The sequence below is a fragment of the Rhinopithecus roxellana genome, chromosome 17 (assembly GCF_007565055.1).
Source record: "Rhinopithecus roxellana isolate Shanxi Qingling chromosome 17, ASM756505v1, whole genome shotgun sequence".
Taxonomy (NCBI): Eukaryota; Metazoa; Chordata; class Mammalia; order Primates; family Cercopithecidae; genus Rhinopithecus; species Rhinopithecus roxellana.
The window spans coordinates 87,333,925-87,343,340 of record NC_044565.1 but is presented as its reverse complement, the minus strand read 5'-3'; positions in this window follow the sequence as shown (position 1 = coordinate 87,343,340).

Here is a 9,416-nt window from a genome sequence, read left to right as displayed (position 1 = left end):
GGGTGGGAGCGTGCCAGCGACATGTGACTCGTGGAAACTTCAGGGGCCTGGAATCATCTGGAGGCCAGAGCTGGAAGTGGGGGAAAGGTCGCAGCATCACGCCAGCTGTGGGGCTGTGGCCAAGACCAGTGGGAGAAAGGTGGCCAGTGGCCAGCTGGGCCAGACACCCACAGGCCAGCCCCGGCCTGGCCGTCAGCCACCAGGGCCGGCTACACAGACCTGCGGACAGGCCTGGCTGGCTTCTGGTCTCCAGGGCAGGTGCAGGCCAGCGTGGGGAGGGAGGGCTGTGGGCCGTGGAAAGAGGAGGCCCTATGGCAGCACCTCCCTCTTCCTGCTTGGAAAGACCCCTCCAGTCCCCAGCCCTTGCTGTCCCAACAGGAGGGCATTCTGGGGCCATGCCAGGGTGTGATGGCTGGAGGGGAGGAGTTGGCTGGACAGGGGTCTGGTGGCTGTGGGGCACCCCCATGGGGCCCCTGCTAGCCATCCGGCCCTCCTCACCCATGGGCAGGGGCTCGTGGAGGAGAGAGGCAGAGGCAGGAAGGAGAGCAGCAGACCGTGCTCATCCCTCAGCTAGGCCTGTCCCCTCCAGGCCACGGCCAGGACTGCACAGCCCCCACCCAGCGCAGGTGCTGGGCGCTCCGCCAGGCCCAGGGTGCTGAGCTTCTAGATTGTTTCCAGATTGCTGCTGAGTTTGTTTCAATAGCAGATGCAGAAGCCCGGCTCCTGCCACCGCGTCCCTAGTGCCCTTCCAAAACCGCCTGCTGTGGACAGAAGCAGTTGCATACACAGAGGATTCCAGAACAACCAGAGGCAAGCCCTGGACAGGGAGAGCAGGAGGGGCTGTGGGCATGGGCTTGGCTGGCAGTCCGTAGGTATTCACCAGGGCAAGGGTGAGGGGGCACTCTCAGCAGGGAGCTGTGCAGGCAGAGGTGGGCAAGGGCAGAGCCGTGTCCATAGGGACCCACGGGAGGGAGTTGCCGTCTCACACAGAGACATGGTCCTGCCAACTCCGGATCCAGGCAGACTGGAGTTGGGGGAAGCCGGGAGAAGGAGACAGCTGTTTTCAGGTAGACAGAGATCCAGGTCATCTTTTCATGAAAAAACCCAGCTTCGTTGAGATATAATTCATATACAATGAACTGCACCTACTTAAAGTATACCATTTGGTAAGTTTTCACATCTACACTCTTGAAACTGTCCTCACATCAGATACCGAGCATCTCCATCATCCTCACAGGGTTCTTCGAGCCCCATTTTACTCCCACTCTCCCGCCCCGCACTCAGCCCAGGCAGCCTCCCGTCTTTCTGTCGCCATAGATCAGTTTGCGTTTTCTAGAGTTGCAGATGATTGGGCCACGTGGAATGTGTTCTTTTTGTCTGGCTTCCTGAGTTCCGCAGTTATTTTGAGATTCATGTTTCTGTGTGGTCAGTGGTTTGTTCCTCTCACTGAGTGGCATCCATTGTACTCTTCAGCTCCTGCGGGAGCCTTAAAAACCAAAAGCCACAATCACAACCAGCAGCCTGGAAGCCCCAGAAGTGGCACATCGGGGTTGGAGCTCCTTCGAAGGCTTAATCCGGAGAACTGTCGTTATTTTCCCGCCTGGTGGTTCCCTGGAAAACCCTGCTTGCAAGGCTGCCCTCATTTGACCTGCCCGGGAGCTCCCCCAGTAAGAAAAGCCTTTTTCCCAAGGGGATTTGTCAAAAACGATCTGGAAGAAATTGCCTAATTTCATGGCTGAGGAGGCACATGGCAGCTGGAGTAGACACTGGGCTCACCAAAAGGCTTAGGAGGAAAAACCAGGCAGTGAAAGGTGCAGAGGTGCGTTCAGAGGCTCCAACGTGTTCCCAGCTCCTAGGAGGCCGTGCATACTCCCAGGCACCCGGGAGGCTGTGCACATTCCTGGGCTGTGGACGTGCTCAGGAAGGACCTGGAGCGGCTGAGATCTCATCTCTGGGTGATCTTGAGGCTCTGAGCAGCAGGAAGTGCAGGCTAAGGCAGAGATGCCGCTGGCCTGGCTCAGTGTTGAAGGTACCCCAGCACCCCACAGAGCTCTTGGTAAGGACTGGGAAGCTCTGGTGTCGAAGGCCATCTCTCTCCAATCATTAGCCACCCACCGCACTGCTGAGTGGAGGTTGCAGGGTCCACACAACACAGAAAGTAGACTCCAGAATTAGTCCAGAGAAGTCACTAATCAAACAAAACTGCAGCCACATAACCTGGGGAAAGGGAGAATCTGATTTCCACAGTAGCCACATTATGTTACCTAAAATGTCCAGTTATTAACAAAAACTTACCAGACACACAAATAAACAAAAAAGTACGGCCCATGTACAGGGAAGAAATCAACAGAAACTTCCTGAAATATCCCAGAGACTGGATTTATTAGACAGAGACATTAAATCTGTTGTTTAAAATATGCTAAATAAACTAAAGGAAAGCATGGCTAAAGAATGAAAAGAAAATATGAGGACGATGATCTCACTGCATAGCACCTCTGAGGTGCCGTCTGCAGGCCAGAGCCACCCCGCCCTCCAAAAGTTGCCTGCAAACAGCTACCAGATGAGAAATCGGGCCGGGGAGGCACTAGGAGCCCCCTCAAGTCCAAGGGAGCTGGAATGAAAGCAGCAGCCAGCCTGGCCTCCGAGGAGGTGGTGGCTTCTGGCGGAGGGGGCAGTCCTCGGGCACTGTCGAGCTGGGCACACCCTGCTTTGAGGCTGGATCCCAAAGAACAAAAATGACAAAGAGCCCGGCACAGTGGCTCACATTTGTAATCCCAGCCGCTCAGAAGGCCGAGGCAGGAGGATTGCTTGAGGCTAGGAGTTCGAGATCAGCCTGAGCAACATAGTGAGACCCTGTTTCTCCAAAATAATAAGAATAAGAATAAGAATAAGAATAAGAATAAGAATAAGCTAGACTTGCCCCTGTAGTCCTAGCTACTTGGGAGGCTGAGGCGGGAGATCTACTGAGCCCAGGAGTTCGAGGCCGCAGTGAGCTATGACCACACCACTGTATTCCAGCCTGGGTGACAGAGTGAGAGCTGTCAAGGGAAAAAAAAAAAAAAAAAAGGAGCTGGGTATCGGGTAAGGGACGGAAACTGGAAAGGGCACAGCCTTTGTACAGTGTGCAGGGCTCTGGGGACAGGCAAGAGATTGCCGCTCTGTCTGCCGCTGTGATGAGTCACTGCCCACAGCCCTGGGGATGACGATCCTGCCTGGTCAGCTCTGCCCTGTCTGCCTCAAGGTGCCAGAGCGGCCTGAGGACGGGGTTCTCCTCTCCTTTGGTCTTTCCCTCAGGGGCTGCTTCCAGAGGGGCCATTGGTCTCAGGGGCACCCTGGCAGCCTCACCCCCAGCCTGCACGGCCCACGGGATGTTTGCTTGCTCTTATCAAGACCAGCCCTGTGAACAGAGCCAAGTGCTTCGTGTGGGCGCCTGGCAACTGGGCTACCCTGCTGGCTGCCATGCTCTCCCTGTGCTCTGTCTGCAGTGACAGGGGAGGGAGTCCACCAACCCACACGGGCCCGACAGGACAAAGACAAGGGAGGGGGAGGCCAGGGGGAAACCTAGCCAGCTAGGGGTGGGGAGCAGCCACAGAGAGGCTGCCACAGGCCCTGGGAGGCTGTGGGAGGCAGGGCTTCTGCCCAGGTACCCTCCTTACCCCATGACTGAGACCAAGCTCTGGGCAAACAGACCACTCCCAGCGCCCACCCTGGGAGCAGGACCACCCCAGACACTACCCAGGGATACAGACTGGGGAAGGCTGTCTGTCCACCCCCCAAATGAGCATTCTTTGACCTTGGCTGCAGTGATATTAATTTTAGGTGTCAACTTGCTGTATTACGCAATACCTGGAAACTTGGCAAAGCCTTGTTTTCGGGTGTGTCTGTAAGGGTGTTTCCAGAGACTGGCGTGTGAGTCCGAGTGGGCTGGGTGGGGAAGATCTGCCCTCAGCGTGGGCGGGCGGCGTCCACTCTGTGGGGGGGCCACTCTGCAGGAGCTGAGGCACACCCTTCCTGTCCTTGGAGAACTCCAGGATCCCTGTCCTTTGGACCTATGCCTATGGTGCCCGGGCTCTCACGCCTTTGGCCTTGGACTGAAAGTTACACCATTGGCTTCCCTGGTTCTTTGACTTTCACACTCGGACAGGGCCAAGCTGTCAGCATCCCAGGGCTCCAGCCTGCAGTCGGCCTGTCGTGGGACTTCTCAGCCTCCATAAATGTGGGGCCCAACTCCCCTCATTAATCCTCTATCTATCTATCATCTATCTATCAATCTATCATCTATCTCACCTATCTATCCCTCATCTATCTATCATCTATCAATCTATCATCTATCTCATCTATCCCTCATCTATCTATCTATCTATCTATCTATCTATCTATCTACCTACCTACCTACCATCTATCTGAAAGAGAGAGAGATGATAGAAGTTGGTTCACCATGACCTCCCATCTGCAAACTGTAGAACCAGGGGAGCTCATTCACTCTGAGTATGAGACTGAGAACTTGGGGATGGAGGTGGGCAGGGAGGGGAGGGTGGGGCAAGTCCTGGTCCCATTCAGAAGGCCTGAGAACCAACAGCACCGGTGTCTAAGGCAGGAGAAGAAGAGTTTTCCGGCTCAAGAAGAAAGTGAATTCGCCCTTCCTTGGTCTCTGTGCTATTCAGGTCCTCAAAAGATTGAGGGCTATCCGCCCACATGGGTGGAGGTGACTCCTCCTCAGTCTACTCATTCAGATGCCAGTTTCTTCTGGAAACATCCTCACAGATGCTTAGAAATGAGGTTTCACTAGCGACCTGGGCATCTCTCAGCCCCTCGCCCACCCCTTGTCAACTTAGCACCCATTTGCATCTCCTTAAACCTCACTTAATCTCCAAATGAAGGCAATAACGAGGTCATCATAGAGGCCTTGGATGTTCAGTCTTCTCCTGGCATCCCATACTCTAAATATGATGATGTGAAATTAACCATACTTAACCACTGACAGAAAGCCAACACGTGTATGTTACATGCTAAGGGGATCAGAGAAGAATGGAAACAAAGCTATTTGAGTACTGTATGTATACCACGAATGTATTCAAAACTAAGGAGGAAACACTCATGACAATGGCGGTCCTATTTCTGTGTGGGGTCGGAGCTGGGCTTTATTCCTGCCTTCTGCCACTCTCTATCCTGCACTGCCTTTGCCTTCAGGAAGCCCCTCAGCTGGCTGTAACTCTCTATACCTGGTGGGATGACCCCACCTTTATTCCTGTGAAGGGTCTGGGCCTTTGGTAATCCTGCCTGGATTCAGTTGTTGCAATTTCCCATTGACAGTAATCACAGAGCACGGGAATATTAAGAGGCGCCCTCAGAGATTGCCAGCATTCCAGACATCCTCCTTCTCACCTCCTTTGTGCAGGAATGTCCAATTTCCCCGTGTAGTCTGGCTCTATCACCCATAGCTCTCTTCCTTTGCCTGTTGACTCAGAGGAATGAGGACCCCAAAGCACCCGGTGGTAGTCTTAACTTACAGTTTCATGGAATCGTTGTTGTGTGTCCTGGTAAAAGCATTTCTCCCTCAAGAATTAAGACCACTAGGCCAGCAGAGCATGAAGTTGTGGGAACGAGAAGCAAATATTTTGCTAGCAGGTCACTAGGGGTAATGGTGAGTGGTGCCACTCCCATTCCCAACCCTTGATTGCTGGATGCACGAATCCTGGCTATGGGACAAACAGCATCATCCATTGGATGTGGATTTGGAGCAGACACAGCCCTCCGGAGAACCTTGCCCCAGCCCTGCAGGGATTGCCACCTAGCTGGTGCTGTAACTGTGGCTTCAGAAGGCCATTCCACTGTCCTATCAAGCCAGCTGCTTCAGGATGATGGGGAACATGGTAAGGCCAGCACGTCCCATGAGCATGGGCCCACTGCCAAACCTCTCTGGCTATGAAGTGAGTTCCTTAGTCAGAAGCAATGCTTTGTGGAGTAGCATGAAGGTGAGAATGAGGCATTCTGTAAGTGCACAGATGGCGGTTTTGGCAGAGGCACTGTGTTCAGGGAAGGCAAATCCATATTCAGAGTAAATGTCTCCAGGAAGGACAAAATGCAGCCCCTTCCATGATCGAAATGGTCCAATGTAATCAACCTGACCCAAGGTCGCTGGCTGATCACCCTGGGGAACGATGCCCTATCAGGGCTCATTGTTGGCCTCTGTTGCTGGAAGATGGGGCACTCAGTGGTGGCTGTAGCCAGATTGGGCGTGGTGAGTGGAAGTCCATGTTGCTGAGCCCACGCACAGCCTCCATCCCTGCTGCCACGGCTGCTTTGTTCATGAGCCCATCCACAGAACAGGTCATCTTCTCCACCTGCTGATTAAAGTCCTCCTCTTCTGAGGTCACTCTTTGTTGAGCATTTACATGGGAGAAAAATATCTTCACATTTTTGCTCATTTGGAGAGGTTTTACCTCTTCCCCAAATTTCTTTGTCATCAATTTTCTAATCATGCTCCTTCCAAGTTCCTGACTATGTAGGCAAACCATAGCCATGAATGGCTGTATAACCCACATCTGGCCATTTCTCCTTTCACACAAAGTGAATGGCCAGTTGCACTGCTTGGAGTTCTGCCCATTGGGAGGATGTCCCAGAGAAGGGCTGTGGTGCTGCCACTGTTCACCCTCAGGTGGTGTCCGTATATGATGCAGAACCATCTGCAAAGCAGCCAGAGTCTTCTCTTCCTCTGTCAACTGAATGCAGGGCACTCCCCACGAGGCCATAGGTGCAGGCTGGGAGACAGAAGGCAGGGCAGCAGGGGTGAGGACCAGGAGCATCTGGGCCACTTCTTCACGTAACTTGCTTGTGCCTTCAGGGCCTGCTGGGGCCCGGTCCTGTAGTCACCACTTCCATTTCATGACAGTGTTACTGTGCACACCCAACTTTATGGCCTGGAGGGTCAGATCACACCCGGGTCACGATGGGCAGCTTGGGTCGCATAGTAGCTTGGTGGCCCCTGGTCAAGCGTTTAGTTTTTACTAAGGCCCAGTAGCAGGCCAAGAGCTGTCTCTTGAAAGCAGAGTAACCATCTGCAGATGACAGCAGGGCCTTGCTCCAAAATCCTAAAGGCTTGCACTGGGGTTCACCAATGGTGGCCACCAGATAGCTTCCCTATCTGCCACTGACACGTTGAGCCCCATTGATCTGCTGGGTCATATAGTCCAAGTGGCAGAGCAGCTTGCACAGCAGCCTGGCCCTGCTGCAGAGCCTGCCTTAGCTATGGGCTCCACTCCAAACTAGCAGCTTTTGGGGCCACTTGGTAAACAGGCTGGAGTAACATACCCCAGTGAAGAATGTATTGCCTCCAAAATCCAAAGATGCCCACTAGACATCGTGCCTCTTTCTTGGTTGTAGGAAGGGCCAGATGCAACTTCTCCTTGAGAAGCGTTACCTTGACATACCCCATACCACCGAGCTCCTGGATGTTTCACTGAGGAAACGGCCCCTGAATTTTAGTTGGATTTCCCACCCTCTGACGTGCAAATGTTTCCAGTAAGTCAAGAGGGGTTGCTACTTCATGCTTACCAGGTCCAGTCAGCATGACGTCATCAATGTATTAGACCCGTGTGACATCTTGTGGGAGGGAGAGATCAAGATCCCTGTGCGCTAAAGTCTGATGTAGGGCTGGAGAGCGGATGTGCCCCAGCAGAGAGGGGGGTTGCTGGCCTTGTCAGCCAAAAGCAAACTGCTTCTCGTGGGCCTGGGGGACAAGTACGAAGAAAAAGGCATTTGCCAGATCAATAGCTGCGTATAGTACCAGGTAGTGGGAAATGTGGTAATTTACTTAAGCAATAAAACCACACCTGGTACAGCTGCTGCAGCTGCAGCCACCACTGAGTTAAGCTTATGATAATCCACTGTCATTCTTCAAGATCGATTTGTCTTCTGCACAGGCCAAATAGAACCGAGTGAGGATGTGTTGGGAATCACCAGCTCTGCATCTTTCTTTTATTATTATTGTTGTTGTTGTTGTTTTCTACAGTTTTTTAAAATTTTTTTATTATACTTTAAGTTCTAGGGTGCATATGCACAACGTGCAGGTTTGTTACATATGTATACATGTGCCACGTTGGTGTGCTGCACCCATTAAACATCTCTGCATCTTTCAAGTCCTCGATGGTGGCACTGATCTCTGCAGTCCCTCCAGGGATGCAATATTGCTTTTGATTTTCTATTTTCCTGGGTAGAGAAAGTTCTAGTGGCTTCCATTTGGCCTTTCCAGCCATAATAGTCCTCACTCCACAGGTCCTGGAACCAGTGTGGGGGTCCTGCCAGCTGTTGAGTATGTCTGATCCAATTACACATCTGGAACTGGGGGAATAACCACAAGACGGGGTCACGGCCCCGCCAGCCTCACTTTCAGATGGACCTGAGCTAAAACTCCATTGATCACCTGACCTCCATAAGCCCTTACTCTGACTGGAAGGCCAGTGTCGCTTTGAGTCTCTTGGAACCAGTATCAGTTTAGATAAAGCCAGTGCCCAATAGTCAACAAAAGGTCTGTTTCCTTTCCCCCAGTACACAGTTTCTCTGGCCAGGGTGGTTCCCTTTGGGGAAGGCTGGGAGAGAGATTGACAGTATCAATTTTTGGTAATGTACTAAGGTCCTTCCTTGAGGGGTCTTGGGCTCCCCTCATTCAAGAGGTTCTGGCTCTGTAAACTAGCTCAAGTCCGGAAACTGACTGAGGGGCTGTGACTAGATTGTCACTGAGCATTTGTCCTTCACCCTGGAGGGGTCTGTTACATGCCCCAGATTGCTGGGCCCCTAGAATGCTACTGAGGCAGCCCCTGCATTTTTGCAGGGATTGTTTTCTGCCCTTTGACATTCACGTAACCTCCTAACGCTGTTTGGGGAAGAGGCTACCCCTGCTCTCCAGGGCTTTCCTGCACTCTCAGCAATGGGATGGGCTGCCTGACGCCCTGTGGGCTGGAAAGGTAACCTCAGTTGCTGCAGACCAGACCCCCTCACATAGTGAATGCTGAGCTAAAGAATCCAGGAGGGCCGAGGGGGACACTGAAGGTGTATCGTTGGCCCTGCCAGCTGCAAGTGAACTGCTTCTGATGAATTTTAATAGGGAGAAAGAAGTATTTGCTAAGAATGGCAATCTTGACACTCAGACTTCAACTCATCTTGTTATTAATACCACCAATATCCCATGAGGCTCATAAAACGAGTCTTTCTTCCTGGAAACATGACCAAGATTGGGCAAACGTCTCCAACATGACTTTGAGCAACAGAAACTGAGAGTCAAAGGCATTTATTACCTGAATACCCACATTTGCTCTCAACATGGCATAACCTCAGCAGGCCTAACTCTGCAGGACCTTCAGCTATGGTGGAATTTGAGGTCAGTGGCTGGAGGACAGATCCCGTCTACATTATGAGTG